The sequence below is a fragment of the Furipterus horrens genome, unplaced genomic scaffold, assembly GCF_987537825.1.
Source record: "Furipterus horrens unplaced genomic scaffold, mFurHor1.1.pri manual_scaffold_2, whole genome shotgun sequence".
Taxonomy (NCBI): domain Eukaryota; kingdom Metazoa; phylum Chordata; class Mammalia; order Chiroptera; family Furipteridae; genus Furipterus; species Furipterus horrens.
The window spans coordinates 45,701,343-45,721,908 of NW_028327172.1; the positions used below are offsets into that span (position 1 = coordinate 45,701,343).

The following is a 20,566-nucleotide window of genomic DNA, read 5'->3' on the forward strand; positions in this document are numbered from 1 at the left end:
TTGTGCTCTCCCTTCTCCCTGCTCTCCTTTTTGGGAATGGAGTTCATTTTATTTGTTTTTATTTCTGTTATTCATATTACAGGTTTTTCTCCAATACCAAGTGATCTTTGTCTAGTCTTTGATATTTAAGAATAAGGTACACACAGAGAGACTGTATAAGCAACCAGGCAAGTTAACTTCTAGGCTTCACTGTATCAGGAGAAAATACCAACCCAGTCTTTCACTGAGGAGGCTCTCAAATGTCTGTCAGTCAGTTTCTCAGACAGTAATTCCCCAATATCTCACCTGAGGAGAATAAGCCTGATCACCTATGTCTGGAAGCTAAGAGCTGGATGGACACCTTCACTTAATCTGTTCTTCTACTGTCACCTCTCTTCTATTCGCAGCTAAAGCTGGTATTCTCAAATCTAGGGCCTTTCTGATTTTATTCCTTTAGAGAATAAACCTCCAAAGTTCTGCTGAGATAAAGAAAAAATAATGGGAGTTTAATTACTCCTTATATAATCTCTGAATTCTTGTTCTCAGCTCCCGTTCCATCCTAGCATTCAAGATGCCAAGACCCTCCAATATCAAGGGCTTTCTAGGGTGCTGCACCACAAAATGGTTTTGTTCATGGTCACATTCCCTCCGCAGTCTTGGCTTCATGCTTTCCCTCACCCACTGTCACTCAGCGCTTGTCCCTCTTTTCCATTTTCTCCTACTCTCTTAGCCTTTGTGAGCTAATGCTAGTTTTATTTCATTTCAATGGAGTTTTTAAAAGGAGGGAAGATGTACATGTTCAATCCATCTTATTTTTAAATCATAAGCTCCCTCATGAAGCTCTTGAAAGGACAAAAGATAGAAAGAATATGAAAGTTCTCAGAAAACTCATGAAGTAAATGTTCAGTAGTAGTATTAGTGGTATCAATAGTATGCTATTATTAAAACAGTTACCCTAGGATAAAAAAATTTTCTCTTTGTTGCTCTAGAGAAGCACCAAGTTTCACAAATAAAACATCAAAAATATTTTCAGCATATATATCAAAAGATGAATAACCTTAATGTGTTTAACAAGACCTCCCGCGCAAAAAATGCAACAACCTAGCAGAAAATGTGCAATAAATGATGCAAAGTTCACAGAATTACAAATGACCAATAAACATTAAAAAATATTGACTGATTTTTGTACAAGGAGGAAATAAAAAGTGAACTACACGATTGCTATTGAATTCATTAAAATGAATTAAAAAACATGAACAGAAAAAAATATTTAACTTCACTAGTAATTAGTGAGATGAAAATTAAAACAATGAACTACTTGTCTCTCATTGGATTGGCAAAAATTGTAAAGAATGATAATATCCAGTGTTAGCAAGGTGTGACAATGTTCCCTGTGATCATCAAACACCTGAACAATAAAATGGCCTTCTTGCTCTTTAGTGCTAATTCTAAATTTACCCCTGACCCACTATGTGACTCTGAACATGTCACCTCCCATCTCTGGACCTCAATTTCCTCATCAGTATTTTTTAAAAAAAACAAGAACTAAACCAAAAATCATCTAAGAGTATCTGACTTGCTTATCTCACAGAAGTGTTATGAAGAAAAAAGTAACACTGGCCATGAAAGGACTTTGTAAACTTTACAGCTCAATACAATCCTGCAGCAGCATTTATGAGAAGGAAAATCAGAGTATTCTCAAAAATTAGCTGCTTATTGTGGCTAAACATCCTATGAAATAAATAGCTACTTTTCCAAAAGTACTGAAGGAAAAGAATTAACAGGAAGAAATCTAGATCTGGTTTTACCAATATAACTTTAAACAAGTCCACTAATCTCTGTGTCAGCTTCTGAAGATCTCAAAGGATTCTGTAACTCTGTGACAAAAAGAGAAATGAAATGCTTGAACTGGAACCGTTGTAATTCAAACTTGCTAGAGTCTCTTGCCTGAAGAGGCTAAGGAGAGATCACAGGTCAGCTTTGCAGAGACATCTAGTTTAGTGGTCCATAAAACATTTTTTCACTGGCCAACCCTCTTTCTTGGCTTAGAGTAAAGAAAGAGCAAAAAAGAGATCTTTACTCATTTTTAATGGGGTTGTTTTAAAGTCCTTTGTGTATTTTGAGCAGAAATCTTCTATCAGGAATGTGTTTTGGAAAGATTTTCTCCTAATTTGTGGTTTGTTTGTTTTTTTTTAGTTTCAGAACAAGTTCTTTTACAGAGTAATTTTTAAGTTTATAAAGTCTACATTATTAATTTATTTCTTCATTAAACGCCATATCCACAACTTGAAAGAAAAAGAAAGAAAGAAAATAGCAAAAAAAATAGCTCAATCACACCTCCTTAAAGGCCTTTGACAATCCCTCCTCAGTGTTGTATTCAAAACAATGGCCCCAGAAATACAAGATACTGGAAGTTTTGAACCACAATTCGGCCTTTGTACTCTGCTTTCTCTATAGAGAGCAACTTGGAATAACACAATCAGGACTGCAGCTTGGGAAGGAAACTCTCAGGGGAAACACTGCATAATTCTGTCTGTAGACATGATGGGTAAGAGAAAGAACACCAGCAGATCAAGTAAAACTGTCCATAAAGGAAATGACAAGAGTTCCCCACTGAACAAATTAATCAATGAGTATTTATTATTAAGTCCTGACTCATCCCACAGGAACTACCCTATCCTCAGAAGTCTTTTTCTTCAGATCTCCTAAGAACAGTCATAGTAACTTATTTAATACTCAGCATAAACAAATACTATGTGCCAGGCACTCCAATAGACACTTTCATTTACATTAGCCAGTTTCTTTATAAGCCAAACCTATTAAGGAGGAATTACTGCCTCCATTTTACAGGTAAATAGAGGTTCAGAGAAATTCACAAACTTACCCCAAATCATAAATCACTATTATTATCAATCTTATTTATTATTCTCATTTTAATGATGAGGAAACTAAGGCTCAGACAGAATGACAGTTATTAAGTTATTAAGTAGCACAATGGGGTTTTGCCCAGGTGGTCTTGCTCTTAAAACCCATACTAGTTCCACTACACTGCCTTTCCTGTTCAACCCTAAATCACAAAATGAAAGAGCTCAACTCTAATTAGTATGCAGTTAAAAATAAATGATATGTTCAGACTTTTTCATTGTGTCCTTACAGAGAATAAATGTCATCGTTTCTCAAAAGCTGCACAGCAGCAGTGTTTATTGCCAGGAAAATCAAAGGAGAAGGTAACTATCCTGAGAGTCAATGATAGTAGCAAAAGAAACTAAGGAAACATGACACTGATCCAAGGACTTCTCCCTGTCATGATGAAATCACACTCCCATGTCAGCCAATCCCAGTGGCCACCCCAGAGGATAATCACAAAATAACCAGCTAAATAATCTGATTAACAAATCCTGATTTACTGGGCTCTTCCAATGTTTTTAATGCAAAGTTTTTCTCTTAACAGTATTTCTTCTAGGCAATACTCTGACCCTGCAAGCAATGAGACCAACATCAGGGTCCCCAACTCTGCCTGGCTGATGACCCAAGAAAGGAATAACTGACTCTCAAGCCTAAATAATTTACTTAAAAGCTTTGTGCATGCTGGTCCAGAAGCAACAAACACACCAGCCACATGGGGATTTGCTTCTTAATAATAATTAAGTGGCCTATCTAGTTTCAGACCCTAGAAAAGGAAAGTAACCTATAGGAATTAGAGAGGAAAAGCTTAATGTTGCAGGGAACACATCGGAACTCTTTCGTAAGCTGTTAGTGTCAGTTTAAAAATAAATAAATAAAGAGTAACACCCTGTTGCCAGAGAGCCACTGATTCCCAAACAGGTTTTCTGAAACTCAGGCTCAAACTGGCTTATTTTAAATGGCAATTATTAACAAACACTATCATTGCCAAGTGCAGCTGTTTTGCTCTGTTGTACTTGCCCAGCTCCAAATGGCCAGAAGCACAAATCAATTCCAGAGTTCTATTGCTGTCAGCTAACAAAAACTCTGTGCACACCCTCATAAACTGGGAGAAAGGAGGAGAATGTTGCCCTGTTCAAATTTTAGAACAGCCAAACCTAGGCTAGCTTTGGCACTTACTAGCTGTATAACTTTGGTCAAGTCCTTCAACCTTTCTGGGCCTCAGTTTCTCCATCTGTAAAATGGGGATAATACAATGGGCTGTAGGGAGAAAATGAACTAAATTTCACAGAAGATACTATTTCAAGAAAATGAACTAAATTTCTGAGAAATATACTTAAGTGTAAAGTACCTACCCTAGATTTCATATCATTTCATGCCTTAGGGAAGGGAATATAATTAATTTCACATGCATATATATTTTTTCATCCTCACCTGAGGATATACTTATTTTTAAGAGAGAAAGGAAGAGGGAAAGACAGGGAAGGAGAGGGAGAAGGGAGGGAGAGGAGAGGAGAGGGGAGTGGGGGAGAGAGATAGAGACAGACAGACAGGCAGACATTAACCTGAGAGAAAAACATCAATCGACTGCCTCCTGTATGCACTCCGACCAGGGATTGAACCCATAGCCTAGCTATGTACCCTGACTTACGATCAAACCCACAACCCGCAACCCACAACCAACCTTTTGGTGTATGGGATGATACGCTAACCCACTGAACCACCTGGCCAGGGCTATTTCACATGAATATTAGTAAAAGAATGTTCTTCCTGTCCTCACTCTAACATCTACCGCAAGCTATGTACAAGACAGGCACAAGATAAATGGCACTCAACAAGGTTTCAACTGCTACAGAGCATGCCTGACCCCAATCCCTTCTAACATAATCAGACTTAAGCCAACCTAGAGAAACATCTAAATTTCTCAATCTTAAGAGACCTTTCTTCATTCAAACAGTATTTTACTGAGCAACTCTGTAGTGCCAGGCCTCTTTGGGGACAATGCAGATACAGAAACCAATATGACACTATTTCAGCCACTACTGAGCTCATGGTGGCATTAGGAAGACAAATAGCGAAACAGATTACTACAAATACACAAATTATAAATTTTTGCCTTAAAGCTCCAAACCAGTTCTTCACATTGCCCTGCTCTGTGATACTGGACTGGACTCTGCAGACTACATTTCTCCTTTCCCAGCTGGTTCATGTAGGTTCTGCCAATAGAGGGTGCTGGAAGGAGACTGCAAGGCTAAGCAAGAAAGAAGAGAACTTTCCCGGTGTTTGATTTTTCTGAGGCAGCAAGCAGAGGTGGTAGATTTCAACAGTGGCTCTCCCAGTTCTAAGGTGAGTGCCTCCCAGTTTCTTCTTCACCACCACTACAAGCAGCACGTTTTTAGGACAACCATACACTCTCCTCAAAGGTCCCAATCCCAGTTCCTCATGAAGCTCTCTTTTCTTAAGCTTCTAAATTCTTCCTTTGTTCACTTTTCCCTCAGCCCTAGAGTTTGATAGTCGTTTTCTATAGTTACCACCCTATTACACCTTAGAATTCTCTTTTTATCTCTTTTAGTAGTTAACCACTTTGTACCTCATTCTTTTAATGTTTCACATTTTTTCCTTTTTATGTAATTTATTGGGGTGACACTGGTTAACAAAATTACACAGGTTTCAGGTACACAATTCTACAACACATCATCTGTACACTGTATTGTGTGTTTACTACCCCACGTAAAGTCTCCGTCCTTCACTATCTCCCTTATTCCCTCCTCCAACTCCCCCCACTCCCCTCCCCCTGGTAATCACTACACTGTTGTCTGTGTCCATGAGTTTTTTTTTTTGCTCTATCCCTCCACCCCCCACCCAGTCCCCAACAGCTGTCAGCCTGCTCTCCATCTACAAATCCGTCTATTTTGCTTTTTAGTTTATTTTGTTCATTAGACTCCAAATGAGTGAAATCATACGGCACTTGTCTTTTTCTGACTGGCTTATTTCACTTAGTGTAATGGTCTCCAGGTCCACCCAAGCAGTTGCAAAGTGTAAGATTTCCATTGTGTAAATAAATGCACCATCACTTTTTTGCCCACTCATCTACTGATGGACACTTAAGCTGCTTCCAAATCTTGGCTATTGTAAATAATGCTGTGATGAACATAGGGGTGTATATATTCTCTCAAATTAGTGTTTAAGGTTTCTTTGGATATAGTCCCAGAAGAAGAATAAATTGCTGAGTGAGAAGGCAGTTCCACTTTTAATTTTTTGAGGACCTTCCATACTGTTTTCCACAGTGGCTGCACCAGTCTGCATTCCCACCAACAGTGCATGAGGGCTCCCTTTTCTCCAAAATCACACCAACACTTGTTGTTTGTTTATTTATTGATAATAGTTGTTTTGATAGGTATGAGGTGGTATCTCACTGTGGTTTTAATTTGCATTTCTCTGATGATCAGTGATGTTTAACAATTCTTTATATTAAAACTTACCTGTTCAAATAATTAGTGTGGCTTCTATTGCTTCAACTGGACCCTGACTACTCTAAGTAGAATAAATGCTATGACACTGGTCTTGGAGTACAGACTCCATATTTTACAGGTAATAAAACTGGAATTTCAAAGATCACAAGAGCTCTGTCAAAGGTCACAGACTGGTAGAACTGAAACTAGAACTGCTGCATCCTGACTCTCAACAAATAAACATATACCAAACACTTGTGTCCAGGCTCTGTGTTGGCAGTTGAAAAAACACAAGAGATAAACTATACCAAATCCCTGCCCTGAGGGAGGCAAATATCCAGGAGGAGACAGACATTGGTGAGGGGTTGGGGGAGAGGGGGAGAGAGTTCTAGGGCAGGGTGACCGGCACTAAGACAAAAAGAAAAGGAATTACTAGCTCCGGGAGGATAAGAAAAAGCTTCCTAGAGGGCTCCAATTTACCACACTTTATTCCCTAAACTGAAGGATTCCTGAGTTGAATAGAAGGTTAAACAACTTCAAAATAAACCCATAACTAAGGCTTAAGGGTACAAGTAATCAAACAATAAACCTCCACTCTGGGCATAATAAAAAATAGCACAATTGGTGAATCCTTCTAGAATAGGAAGCAATACAGAAACAAATTATGGATGAACACTTGTCAGTATTAACTCAGGAGGGAATTGCATTGACTTACAAAGGGCAACAGCAGTTTGAAGAAGAGAAGTATCAGGAATCAGCCTGGAAAGCTTTCTAAGGGGAGAGTATGATTATCATAACTAAGCTCTGAAGAAAGGCTTGCAAGACTGGAGAAGAGATGCAGCCACTTCAGAGAACACTTGCATATAAGGATGCTCCTAGGTGAGCAGATGCTGGCACAGCATAATAAAAAGAGGCCTTGAGAGCCCTAGACCAGAGAGGAGACCTAGTTTACCTGACTCTCTGGTTCTAGCTGAATCAAGCTTTCCACCAGTTTCCTCAGAGGGCAAGTTCTTTCATATTTCTGAGATTCTGCACATACTGTTCCCTGTGCCTACAATGCTCTCAACCCCCTTCTAGAAGCTGACCTATCTTTCAAGCACAAATCAATCATCATCTTCACTATGAAGTTTTCTCCAATCACCGCCCCCCACCCTTGATCTGGGAAGAATTAATCATCCCCTGTTGGGTGCTCTTTGTATATCTCTCAATTATAGCACTTTCTTTCGCTATAATGTAATTATCTGTATGTTCCTTCCCAACTAGACCATGAGATTCCTAAGCAGGACATTCCCCAGTGTCCATTATTGTTCCAAGTATATAGTAGGAGCTTGATAAACATATACAGAATTATTCTACTAAACTGTCTAGACAAACTCAGTCTTTAAGCTTAAGAATGAATGGATCTTAAAGCCCTAACACTCCCTGATTCATGATGGATCTCTCATGGGGTCCAGAATATTAGGCTAGAAACTAAGTATTTCTACTTGAGAGCTTAAGTATTTCTTTGTGCCAAACTGGCAATGCAACTGTGTAACTTCAGTGCTTCCACTAAAGGAATTAAAATCTGTTGCAAGTTCAAACTCAACAGTTATCTTCCCCCTTTATGTAAAATGGAAAAATAGCCTGAGAATTTCAATCTGCTGAAATCTTCCCAGGGAAGAGGACTTAACTCTTTACTAACAGTTCAAACTACCGCTGTCTAATATCCATGTGGCTGGCATATCTTCTCTTTCAGGCATATCTTCTCTTTTGGCAGCTCAAATCAAATTTAAAGAGGAAGTATGCACTGCAATCAGAGAGCAGGATTTGGAGTCAGAAGAAGTGAATGAGTCCCAGTTCTACCACTTTTATTTTACCAGATGACCTTGAACAAGTCACTTAATATCTAGAGCTTTAATTTCCCCAGGTGGGAAACAGGAAAAATATAACCCATCCCACTGTGCTACTACTATTAGGATCAAATGAGGACCATTCCTTACTGCACTGAACTCTAATCTTAGGAATCTGACCCTCTCTTGTAGAATGCCACATACAAAGGGAAAAAGAGAAGGGACAGAGCACGAAGATTTGAGTCAGACAACCTGACATTAGGCCCAGCTCTACCACTCAGTTATGTGATGGGAAAAAAAGTCACTTAATCATTCTGAACCTCAAATCGCCCTATCTATAAAACAAGAATAATCTTACCTGTCTTTCTACCTTGTAGAATTACTGTGAAGCTTAAAATAAAAAGGAGATGATATGGATGAAAGCAATTTACTTGACAAGCCATGAAGTTTTATTGTAATACCTCATCTGTACAGACTTCAGCTATTCAATAACCTTGTCTTTCTGGAAGACACAGAGAGCTAAGAGGTAAGCAAAAAAGCCTCTTCAAAGCCAAAATAACTGTCTTTAATTCTTCGCACTTCACTACTAGTAGAGTCCCCAGGGCTCACTCTTCCCTTAAAAACACATCTAATGAACTCAGTAATTTGGGAGCACCCATATGTAGTAGGTGAGAAGTGACAAGGTAAGAAAGGAGAACAATATTGTCGTTGTGTTTCACAAACAGCAAGAAGAAAATGCAAAACAATAATTCCAAAACAACCACAAGAATATAAAAAACATAGTACTCATCAAAAAGGTAGCCCTTAGCTTTTGTTTTTGTTTTAAAATATAGCATGAAAGTACTTAGTGTAGAATACAATAGCTCCCATGGGCATCAGTGCAACACAGACGGCAGAATAACTGATGTTCAAAATAATGAACTTGAATCCTATGAAAGATTAAATAGTATTTTGTCAATTCTGAAAAGGGGGTTATATAAGATATTTTAAACTTTACCTGTGAATTTTTTATAAGGCATAAAACCATAAAAACAAGGAGAAATGGAGAAAAACAATAGCCACAAAATTCTGAAAACTAGAAAGCAAATTAATGAATAGTAACTGACTTATCAGCTCCAAGAAAGATAAATACTAAGCCAGCAGTGAAAAAAAAATTAAATGTAACAATTTAACCTGTAAAACCCACACAAAATTCAGAAACTAGTAGCTCCACATTTGGGTTTTCTTTTCCCTTTGGAAAGGGTAAAATAGTGGATCTCTAGAAAAAGGGAATAGCAGGGTTACTACACTGGAAATAAGAGTCTAAGTGAATCGAATATTGAGGACCTCCTGGCAGTTTTCGTTCCCCCATTCAGCTTCTAGACCAGTGGCGGCCAGTCCTATAACCTCTTGGAAGGTGACGAGAGGATCCTTCCAGATAACCTGACCCACCTTAGTGAAAAGATAAAAATAATGATATTGTAACTGCCCCACAAATAGCTCAGGCAGATCAAACAGTGATATCCACAATCAGTATTTAAAATTTCCAATCAGCCCTGGCCAGTGTGGCTCAGTGGATTGAGTGCTGGGCTGTGAACTGAAAGGTTACTGGTTCAATTGCTGGTCAGGGAACATGCCTGGGTTGCGGGCGAGGACCCCAGTTCAGGGTATGTGAGAGGCAGCCAATTGATGTTTCTCCCCTCTGGTTTTTAAAGAAAAATAAAAATTTCCAATCAGCTTTTTAGTATCCCATTTAAAAATAAGGACACCAAAGATCACCAGACATTTAGGAAATGCTCTAAAATGAAAAACAGAATTCAGGCCCTATTTATATCAGAAGAAATGTGAGGATTCAAATGAAGTTATTTGAAAGAAAGCATAACAAAAAGAAGAGAAGGAAAGAAAGCATAACAGTTATGTTTCTCTTGACCAAAGTTTGTTAATGATTTAAGAGTCAGATCAGCTGGACCTATGCCATCAACCTGATAATCAGCTTTTTCGAGATCTCTAATTGTTCATTTTAATGATGGGTATTCACTTAATCAGGGATAAGAGGTATAATAAAATACAGTTTGCTAAGTCTGGCAAGGTGCTGCATTCTTTCTGCATTTATTTTTCTAATTTTAAAGATATCTGTTGTGGGGTACAGTCTGAGGCCCATCAACAAATAAAGCACACGGGAGCTGGGCAGTGCACAGCCTGGTGCACCAACACCAACAGGCCGCATGCACCCGCCACGTTAGGGGGATGTCTTACAAACCAAACTTGACCACCCACATGCCCACCTGCCCTCCTCCACGTATGGCAATGTCCTCATAGCCCCGCTAGCTGCTGAGTGACTATGAGGTACTGTCCCTAGGCTACACTAAGAGAACTGGGAACAGCCAAATGACCCAAAGCAAATACACAGAACTCCTGGACAACATCGAAGAGTTGGGGAAAGAGATCAGAGTCACCTATTCGGGAAGCAAGAGTGCAATGGAAAGACTAAAACGAGGCATCACCCATGCTAGAGGACCAGTTCAAGAGTGCTTGGCTTAAATGGAACAGAATGCCAGATCCTAGCTGCCTTGTTAGCATGGAAGGTTTTCCATCTTCTTCCAAGAAGTTTCAATTCATCTGAAACTTGTTTTCAAAATGGTTTGGTTTCTACTCCCTGTGTCCCTCCCATGGTTCATTAGGTTCTGAACCTATAGTCTCTAAGATGGAGAAGAGGTTTTGCAGTTGATCAGGATTTACATTTTAAATAGGAATTACTTAGGGTTTTGTTGGTGGTGGTGGCGGTTTTTTGGATTGTTTGTTTGTTTTAGGACTGATTCAAAAAATGCACATAAAAGTTACATATCTCACAGCAAACATAGTTTGTCTCCAAGATACCACTGTTTCTCTTTTGAACACATTTATGTTACTCAAACTCTTCTTTGTTTCTCTTCTTAAACTAATACAGCTCTTAAGGGTTATATTTTTAGTGCATACAGACAGCACACTTTACTTAGTAGCCTATCCCTGTTCCTCTCTGGTCAAACAGTACAGATTCTGCTTAATATAACTTCTTTTTTTGCTTAAGCATTTGCATCACTGTTAGTACTTTGAAGAGAGAGAAAGGAAGGGAGGAAGAAAGAGGCAAAGAAACATCAATGGGTTGTCTCTCGTATCCATCCTGAGCATCCTGACCGGGAACCAAACCACAACCCAGGTTTGTGCCCTGACAAGAAATCGAACTGGTGACGTTTGGCTTTGCGGGACGACGCCCAACCAACTAAGCCACATCTGTCAGAGCTGACGTCAATTTTTAAAATGTACAAATTGCCCTGGCTAGTGTGGCTCACTGGGTTGAGTTCCAGCCTGTGAACCAAAGGGTTCCCAGTTCATTTCCCCGTCAGGGCACATGCCTGGGTTTCGGGCTAGGTCCCCAGTTGGGGGTGTGCAAGAGGTAACCAGTCAATGTATCCCTCACACATCAGTGTTTCTCTCTTTCTTCCTCCCTTCCCATCTCTCTAAAAATAAACAAAATGTTTAAAATGCACAAGTTATAAATAGAAAAGAAAAGGCAACTTATCAAACCTCACTTAACAAGGACCCCTCAAATTTTTCCTAACGTTGTATGTAGGCTTCAGTTCTGCCTTTCCTGTAAGTTGATCCAAACATCTGGAAGAAAGTGACTAAAACTGTTTGCATTTTTGTATGCATTTATTATTTGATGTAATGAAGCTTAATTTTCATTAACAAAAAATAAAGGTATCTGTTGTGAATGGACGTACTACATATGGATAAACTGAGTATCTAATGAAGACACAAAAATGAAATAGTCAATGTATCTATCATAAACAAAAGCATTAAGAGACATCATTCTGTCTACTAATCACTTAGGCTACAGCACATAGTTAAAGAGTTTTGTATGTACAAAATTCTAGATGAACCTAGAGGAGGGAAGCCTTTCATCCTATGGCACCTCATCTGCAGAAGCCAGGGAGGACATCACAGAAAACATGGTACTTAAGAGGTTTTTTAAATATTTGTTCGTTTGTTTGTATTTAGAGAGAGGGGATGCAAGGAAGAAAAATAGGGAGAGAAATATTGATACAAGAGAGAAACATCGATCAGCAGCCCCTCACAATTGCCCTAACCAAGGTCTGAACCCACAGCCCAGGCATGTGCCCTGAAAGGTAATCAAACCCCCATCCTTTCAGTTTACAGGACGATGCTTCAACCACCTGAGCCACACCAGCCAGGGCCAATGAAGAGTTTTAACAGCAAATTAAGATGATCAGATTTTAATCTTGGCAAAGACCATTCTGCTGATGATGTAACAGATGGGGGGGAGGGGGGCTGGGGACTATAACTTTCCAAGCTATGTACTTACTGTTCCTAAAAGGCAGTTCTTATGCTCTCAGTTAACTGTGAAGCGGATTATTCTATCTCTAAGATAACATTAGCTACCAGAGACACTAATGGCCCCCCTGAGTAAACCAGTATCACAAGGCCTCCATGGCCAGGTTCTTTGTTTTTCCCTCCTAAGGTCTTCTTTAAAAGAACAAAGACTGTGTTATGTTATCTTATCAGAGTCTATCTCTCAGCCTGGTTTCAAGGAAGATAGGCACCCACCCCAAGCCCTCAGCCTCCCAATTCTCAATGACCGTGGCAAATTCCAGCCACTTCTCAGTTACATTAAGTCAATACACATGTGCACACACATACAATAACTTGTATACATGTCTGATTTCCCCATGTACACTCCTTAAGGAGATGGGAAGAAAGTCATATAGGAATATTTGATGAGCACCAACATTCTTTCCCATATAGTTTCTCATTTAATCCTCACCACAACCTTGAACAAGACAGATATTTATATTCCCATTTTCAGAGATAAAGAAACTATGGCTCAAAGAGATTAAATGATTTATTCAAGATCATAAAGCCAGCAGTATAAGGCAAAGCTGAGATTTCAAGCCACATGTCTATGGGTTTACCAAGGCTTTCCACTACCTCACACTAGGTTTCCCTTATTTTACTCATTCTTCACTTAAATCATTCTGTTGAATTACATTACACACAGCCATCCATGCACCAAACAGAACAACAACCAGGGAAAACAAAGTGCCAGTGGAAAGCTTGGACAATAGATGCAGGTACAAAAGGAAGGAAGGAAGGAAGGAAGGAAGGAAGGAAGGAAGGAAGGAAGGAAGGAAGGAAGGAAGGAAGGAGCAGCAATCCCAACAAGCTCTTTGAATCCCTAGCTGATAGTAGCAAGGATAGAAATAGCTAAAACCCATGATGACAGAACTCAATTCCAAAATTTTTTCTCTTCCTCAGCCAGCCCCAGCAGAGTCCCTGGTAAAAATACTGCCTAGTCAGGCAGGCATCACAAATGAATTCCAATAAGCAGATGCAATCTCTCCCTGAGGCCTTCCCACTCTTACAAAACCACCATGAGCTGAAGAAAGCTTTTATTCTCCATTTGACCAGCTGCCTGCAAGCCATTGGTGGTAAAGGAAAATTGGGTTTGAGAAGCAGATGGCATATCCAAGAGCCTAAAATCTAAGGTGAAAAGGAAGCAATTCACTTAAATGAAACATTCCAAAAAAGAAACTAAGCTTCTCTGAGGTGTTAAGAGTGCTGTCAGTCATGATTTGCCCTTCAAGCAGAGGGTCCCTAAATCACCTTGCAGGAGGGGCAGAAGCCAAGAGTCACAGACTAGCTCTAGCTGTATTGGTCCATACATTCATACTAGATATCACCACAGGTTCACATTACACTCTTAACACTCTAGATTTTTCTAAAAGTAAGCATCACTTGTTTGCAACAACAGTGGTTATGAAGATTTGACTGTGGAAGGATTTTGTCAGAGACGAAAAGTACTACTGTACCAATTAGACCCTAAATATAATAAGGGGAGAGAGAAATAAACCTAAAAGGTTAAACAAGATAATTTAACTGAAGAGCCTAGAAATAGCTGGCACAAGGTAGATGCTTAATCAATGTTGGCTCAACTGAACTGAAGAAAAGGTTAGTATTTATTTAGTCCTTTCTGATGATCAAAAATGACCTAAGCAGCTTTCATATAACCTCTCTCATTTAATCCTCAAAACAATTCAAAACAAGTGTTAATTATCCTCATTTTATATGTAAGAAGACAGGTTCACTGCACAACAAAATATGTGAAAGCAAGCACTGGACCAAGGATTGGAATACCTGAGTTCCACCCTTAGCTGTGCCAAACTGCTATGTAGCTTAAACTAAGTCCCTTCCCTTCTCTGGGTTTTAATTTTCTCACCGAACTCAAGAGTGGTACAACATTTATATCTCGAAACTCCAGAAATAAAAGATACATAATCAAGGCTCTACTGGACAAGAAAGTCTCCCTAATTGCCCAGTGTTCACTCTGCTCTTCCCCTGGCTACACTCTAAGGACTAACGCTTACCTCCACCTGTCCATAAGCCGTTTCTAAAGCCAGAAGCATCCTTTCCGGTGCAGCTCGCCACCTGTGCTGCATGCTTCATTAAGTGTAATGCTGATACTGTACTCAGCTGGAAGGCCGGTGCACAAATGTTACCTGGAGATGAATAAATCATTCCAGTTGTGTTGGGTTGCAATTGTAAGGGCAGCAGCTGTGGGTCTGAAAACAGATGGTCTTAAAAAGATGGAGGACTTGGCTCCTATCTGATCTCCCTAAGGCAAGCAGGTTTGGGTCGGTAGGAAACCTGGCTGGTAAGTGCCTGAGTACAGTTAGTATCCAGTGATGAGGAAAGATGACAGAAATGCACATGCAGTTTCTTTCCACAATAAATGAGTATATTGGAGGCTACAATGACCAGAATCTTAAGCCCTTACTTTTATGCCTACTCATCAACTTCTAAGTCATTTTCTTTTCCATCCAACATTCCCTTCCTTGATTTCAACACAAAGGTGAGCATAGGAAGAGTGCTTAACACAGCCTAGGCACAAAAACAGAACTTTAATCTCTGCTGACTAAAACAAATTGAAAAAGCAGAGAAAAACTGATCTTACTGGATGACAGTGAAATACGTACCTAGGACACAGTCAATAATAGCGTGCAGTAAACATGTTTAACATAGTAATGTGTCAGGCAACAGTCTAGGTATTTTACATACATTCTCATTTAATTCTCAAGACAGCCTTTATTTTATTATCTCTGTCTTACAGATAAGGAAATTAAACTCAGAAAAGCCAAGTACTCTGTCCAGAGTCACACAGTAAATTAAGTGAAGGGAGTCAGAACCAACTCCCCTGGGCTAAATGACTCCAAACCTCTACACATTTTGTTTGTTGACCTCCTATCCTTCTGTTCCTCAAACACATCTAGTTCATTCCTGCCTCTGAACCTTTTTTCTGGTTTCCTTTATCACATTTCACATGCCATTCAGGTCTCTGCTCAAATGCCATCTCTTTATAGAGGCTTTTCTTGATCATTCCCTAACATATTCTGTTCCCTTACCTTGCTTTATTTTTTATTATGACACTAACATTATATTATTTATTGGTTGATTTTTTGCTTATTACCAGTCTCCCCGAGTAGAATGAAAGGTCTCTGACGACTAGGACTTAGCCTTCATCACAACTGTATCCCCAGCACTTAGAACAGTGAATAGTACACTGTAGGTACTCAACACATATTCAATGAATGAATGAATAAATGAATTATGTGATCAAAATCACAGAGTTCTGGAACACTGACGGAACACATAACTGTTACATAGTATAAAGAGCACAGGCTTTGAGATCAGGCAGATCTAGGTTCAAGTCTCTAACTATGACTATGTGACTTTGGACATGTCTCTAAACTTCTTCAATCTTCCATCTGTAAAATAGTTATAAAAACATAAGTCACATAGATTTGTTACAATTACATGTGATAAAAACATGGAAATGCTTTGTGCAAACTATAAAGTTTTATATAAAAATCTTTATTATGATGGTGGGTAAAAGTTTAGAAACAATCTTATACTTCACAGATCATGCCAAGGCCCAAAAATATAAAGTGAACCAAACCACGATTAAACAATAGGACTCTAAGCAGCCAAGCTGGGACACTTGCAATTACCCCCACAAACTACTTGGCCTCTGGTACTTCTTTTCTTTTACTTCATCAGCTATTCCTTTGAACTTCTCAATCTCCCAGTGTCAGAGTGTCCAGGGCTCCCCTGTTAGATCTCTTGGCTCTATCTACACATATTTCTTAGGTGATCACATCTACTCCACGACTTTACATACACTAATGATTCCCAGATTTGTATCTCCAACCTGGACTTTTCTGAATTCCAGATTTGTATATCCACCTGCCTGCCTGACATTTCCTTAAATACAATGAGTCTAAAACCAAACACTTGACCCCTTCCTACATATTTGCTCCTCCCCATATTTCCCATCTCCAAATCATACAACTCCAATCAGATAAAAAACCTTCCATTGTCCACTTTCTTACTCTCATAACCTTCATCCAATTACCAGCTGATTCTATCAGCTCTACTTTCAAAACATACCCTGATTCCAACAACTTATTACCAACTCTACTGCTATCACACTGACTCAAGCTTTCTTTATCTCATTCCCTAACTCTTTTAACAGCTTCCTAAATTCAATTCATATCATGTCACTCTGTTCAAAGCCCTGCAATGGCTTCTCATCTCACTCAAAATAAAAATACAAGATCATTTCCATGGCCTACAAGATACCATGTAACCCGGCTTCCTTCTACCTATCTGATCTTACCAAGTACCATTGTTCCCTTTGTTCATTACCCTTCAGCTACACAGCAGTAAAATTAAATTTTAAAACCAACACTCATGTTCTTTGGAAACACTCTGAGGTGGCCAAAAGCAAAGACTAAGAAGAACACACAAGCCTCGGATTCCTTACTTTGTACAGAAGGAACATTCTTTCCCTTATTGCTATTCACTGATAAGCTGAGCACAACCCCACCTCAAGGATTTAGCACTTTAGAATTTCTCTCTGACTAAAGCATTCTTCCTTCAAATCAATGTGACTTGGTCCTTCATTTCATTAAGATCAGTATTTGAATTTCACCTCACCAGAGAGGCACAGATTAACCGATCATAATTAAAATAGCCCCCTCCCTTCCAATAACTCCCTTTCCCCATACATTGCCTAATTTTTCCTGTCTCTGCCCGGTAGAGTGCAACTCAAAGCTGGAACTTTAATTTGTTCACTGATTTAGCCCCAGTGCCAAGACCAAATTGTAAGTGCTCTATAATCAATACCAGTAATCAATTCAGCTATTAATTACTCTTTAATTAATATGTCCTCCATCTGGTCTTCCCTTAAACAGACTGAATATTATTTGAAAATCACTCTTTTCTGGATATCCTCTCTGAGGACCTGCAATTCATCTAGTGAAAGAAGTAACTAAAAAAGGAGAGAATAATCAGATGAAGTGATATTTTTCTTCTTCTGGGATCCTCTTATAACCAACTAACAAATTGGTAAGTATTACTAATTACTAATTACATCATCTTATTGAAGAAAAATATTACTAGCTCAGTAAGTAAAACAAAAAGATACTTAAAAATAGTAACAAGATAGGCCATAAGTACATTAAAATACGCTCTATATCATTAGCCATTGGGGAAATGCAAACCAAATCACAATGAGATATCACTCTACGTTCACTGGGATGATTAAAATCAAAAAGACAAGTCATGGAGAGGATGTGGAGAAGCTGGGACACTCATATTTGCTCGTAGGAATGTTAAACAGTGCAATCATTTTGGAAAAGTCAGGAGTTCCTTAAAAGGTTAAACATAAAGTTACCAATTATCCAGCATTCCCACTCCTTAGAACTCATTTCCTCTATCCAAGAAAGACAAAAACATATATCTATGCAAAAACTTATATAAGAATGCTCACAGTAGCATTACTCCTAAGAGCCAACAGAGTAGAAACCACCCAAATGTCTATTAACTGATGAATAGACATGGTAAACATGGTCTATCCACACAGTGGAATATTAAGCAATAAAAATGAATGAGGCATTGATACATGTTACAACATTAATGAACTTTGAAAACATTATGCTAAATGAAAGAAGCTCAGTTACAAAAGGCTACATATTATATGATAACATCAATATGAAATATCCAGAATAGGCAAAATCTACTGTAGAAAATAGAAGGGTTGGCAAAGATGGGTGAAGTATGGTGTGGCTGCTAAAGTACTGGTTTCTCTTTGGGATAATAAAAATGTTCACAATTCTGTAAACACTCTAAAAGCCATTGACTTGTACACTTTAAATGGATGGATTGTATGGTATGTGGATTGTAGTTCAATACAGCTGTTATTTTATAAAAGTTTAAAAAATACAACCTGGGGTTTATTCAGGTTCCACTTATCAACATTCTCACCATTCACATTCAATTTAACATTTAATGAATGCTAGATAATGCTCACCTTCTTTATTCTACTTAATATTTACTGTTCAATAACGTATTGCAGGTAAGAAACATACAGCTCATGACTTAAGATCTATAGCAGATCACCAGATCCAGAAGTTCGTCCTGCATTCACTCTTCAAATCTAAGGGTTCTTTCTCACCTCTCTTCCCCAACTTCTTACTAGCAAGCATAATTAATACCTAACTGTAACACCTATAACTATGAATTAATAAACCAAAGACTAAGTGATCATAAGAACACAGATTTATAACCACAGATTAAGATAATGATTACCAAAATCATGCATCATAAAATCCAATATTCCTGCCTTTATTACTTGCCCACAGCGTTCTGCTGCATGAAAAGAGGGACACAGGCCTTGGACAGGTGGCTCAGTTCAGTGGTGCATCATCCCGTGCACTAAAATGTTGCAGGTTCAATTCCCAGTCAGGGCACAAACCTAGGTTGCGGGTTTGATCCCCAATCAGAGCATGAACAGGAGTCAACTGATCCATGTTTCTCTGTCACATTGATGTCTCTCTCTCTCTCTCCTCTCACCCCTCCTCTCTCTAAAATCAGTAAACATATCCTCGGATGAGGGTTAAAACAAAAAACAACAACAACAAGGGAAATGGAACTAACTTTCTCATAATCAGTGCCTCCTATTCAAGGAAGGTCAGTGAATGCTCCTCAGTACATGCATTCATTTCTCTCCTGTAGCTTCTATGAAATAAACATAATATACTATATAATAAATACATTGTTAACTATATTAAACCCTTGGCCACATTTCTTAATTCTCCATATTTCTTTGTAAAAATGTCTCACTCTTTCCAGGAATTTTAATTCTTAAAAGAAATCCCTGATTAAACAAAATAGGCTCACATTAAACCAAACTTAACTAAGCACCTACTATGCTTCTAAATTAATTTCTTCATAGGAGGTTTTTCATTTAATCCTCAGAAAGAATCCTTGACTTAAGTATTATTGACTGCCACCCTTCCTCATATTCTTTAACCACCAAGTGAGAAGCATAGTTAAAATAACTTGCAAAGATGTCACAACTAAAAAAGCAAAGGGAAAAAAGGAGGAGCCATAATTCAAACTCAGACCTCCTGTCTTGCCTTTCTGAACCTCAATTTCCTCCCCTGCAAAATGAAAATAATATTATCCATCTTTAAGGGTCAAGGTAGGAAGTACTATACGCAAAGCAGTTAGATCAGTGGCTGGTCCTCAATAAACATGAGTTCTTCCCCTTTCTTCCTTCATACTTCAATTGCCTGGTGTGTTGGCTTATTCCAAACAAAAAGCAATTCTTTAAATTGACACTTAATTTTTCTCTTAGCTCTCTAATAACTATTACCTATCATAATGTGCGGTACCCTGGAGCAGTTGGGATGCTTGCAGCATAGCTCTTTTGCTCAGAGACTTGCATAAAACTACTTCCTCTCCTCTATTCTCCCCTAAGCAAACATACATAGGCAGGTGGAAATTTTTTTCAAGCCATAATTAACCTAATTAACATAAGAGTGATAGAAATAGAAAAGGCCACAGTGTTCTAGCCAGGCTGCAGGGCAAATAAGAATTCTCTGGCTGGAAAAGTGAGGGGAGAAAATAGCATCTACTGGGGAGAAAGAGGCATCCGCAGCAGCATGGCAGGAACTGAGGAATGTCTAAAATGGATGGTCAGCACTACCCATCAGGGTCCTAATCCCTATTCTGCAGGATGCATAGGAGTGTTCCTGATTTATCAAACAAGAACTCACCCTAGACAAAAGTCAAATTATGAGCTTCTTGGGGGATGAAACTATAACTTACATCTAGATTCCCAGGGCACAGACCCTGGCACAGACAAGCACTCATATTTGTTGAAGATATATATAAATAATGGGTAAATGAATAAAGTCAGAGTAAAAAGGTTTCTCTATCCTTTCCACAGGGTACTACTACTAAACAAGGGGGCTCTTATCATCACTCACCATGCAATCCATAATTTTTCATAAATACCCACAC

At 38.7% G+C, this 20,566-nt stretch overlaps 1 protein-coding gene and 1 pseudogene across 2 annotated transcripts in view; one reads left to right on the forward strand and one right to left on the reverse strand.

Moving 5' to 3' along the window:
* Nucleotides 1–20,566, reverse strand: part of FAM168A (family with sequence similarity 168 member A) — a 175,540-nt gene that overhangs the window by 102,966 nt on the left and 52,008 nt on the right. The gene's annotated exons all lie outside the window — the stretch shown is intronic.
* LOC150018456 (cyclin-dependent kinase 2-associated protein 1 pseudogene) lies at nucleotides 10,445–10,708 on the forward strand (annotated as a pseudogene).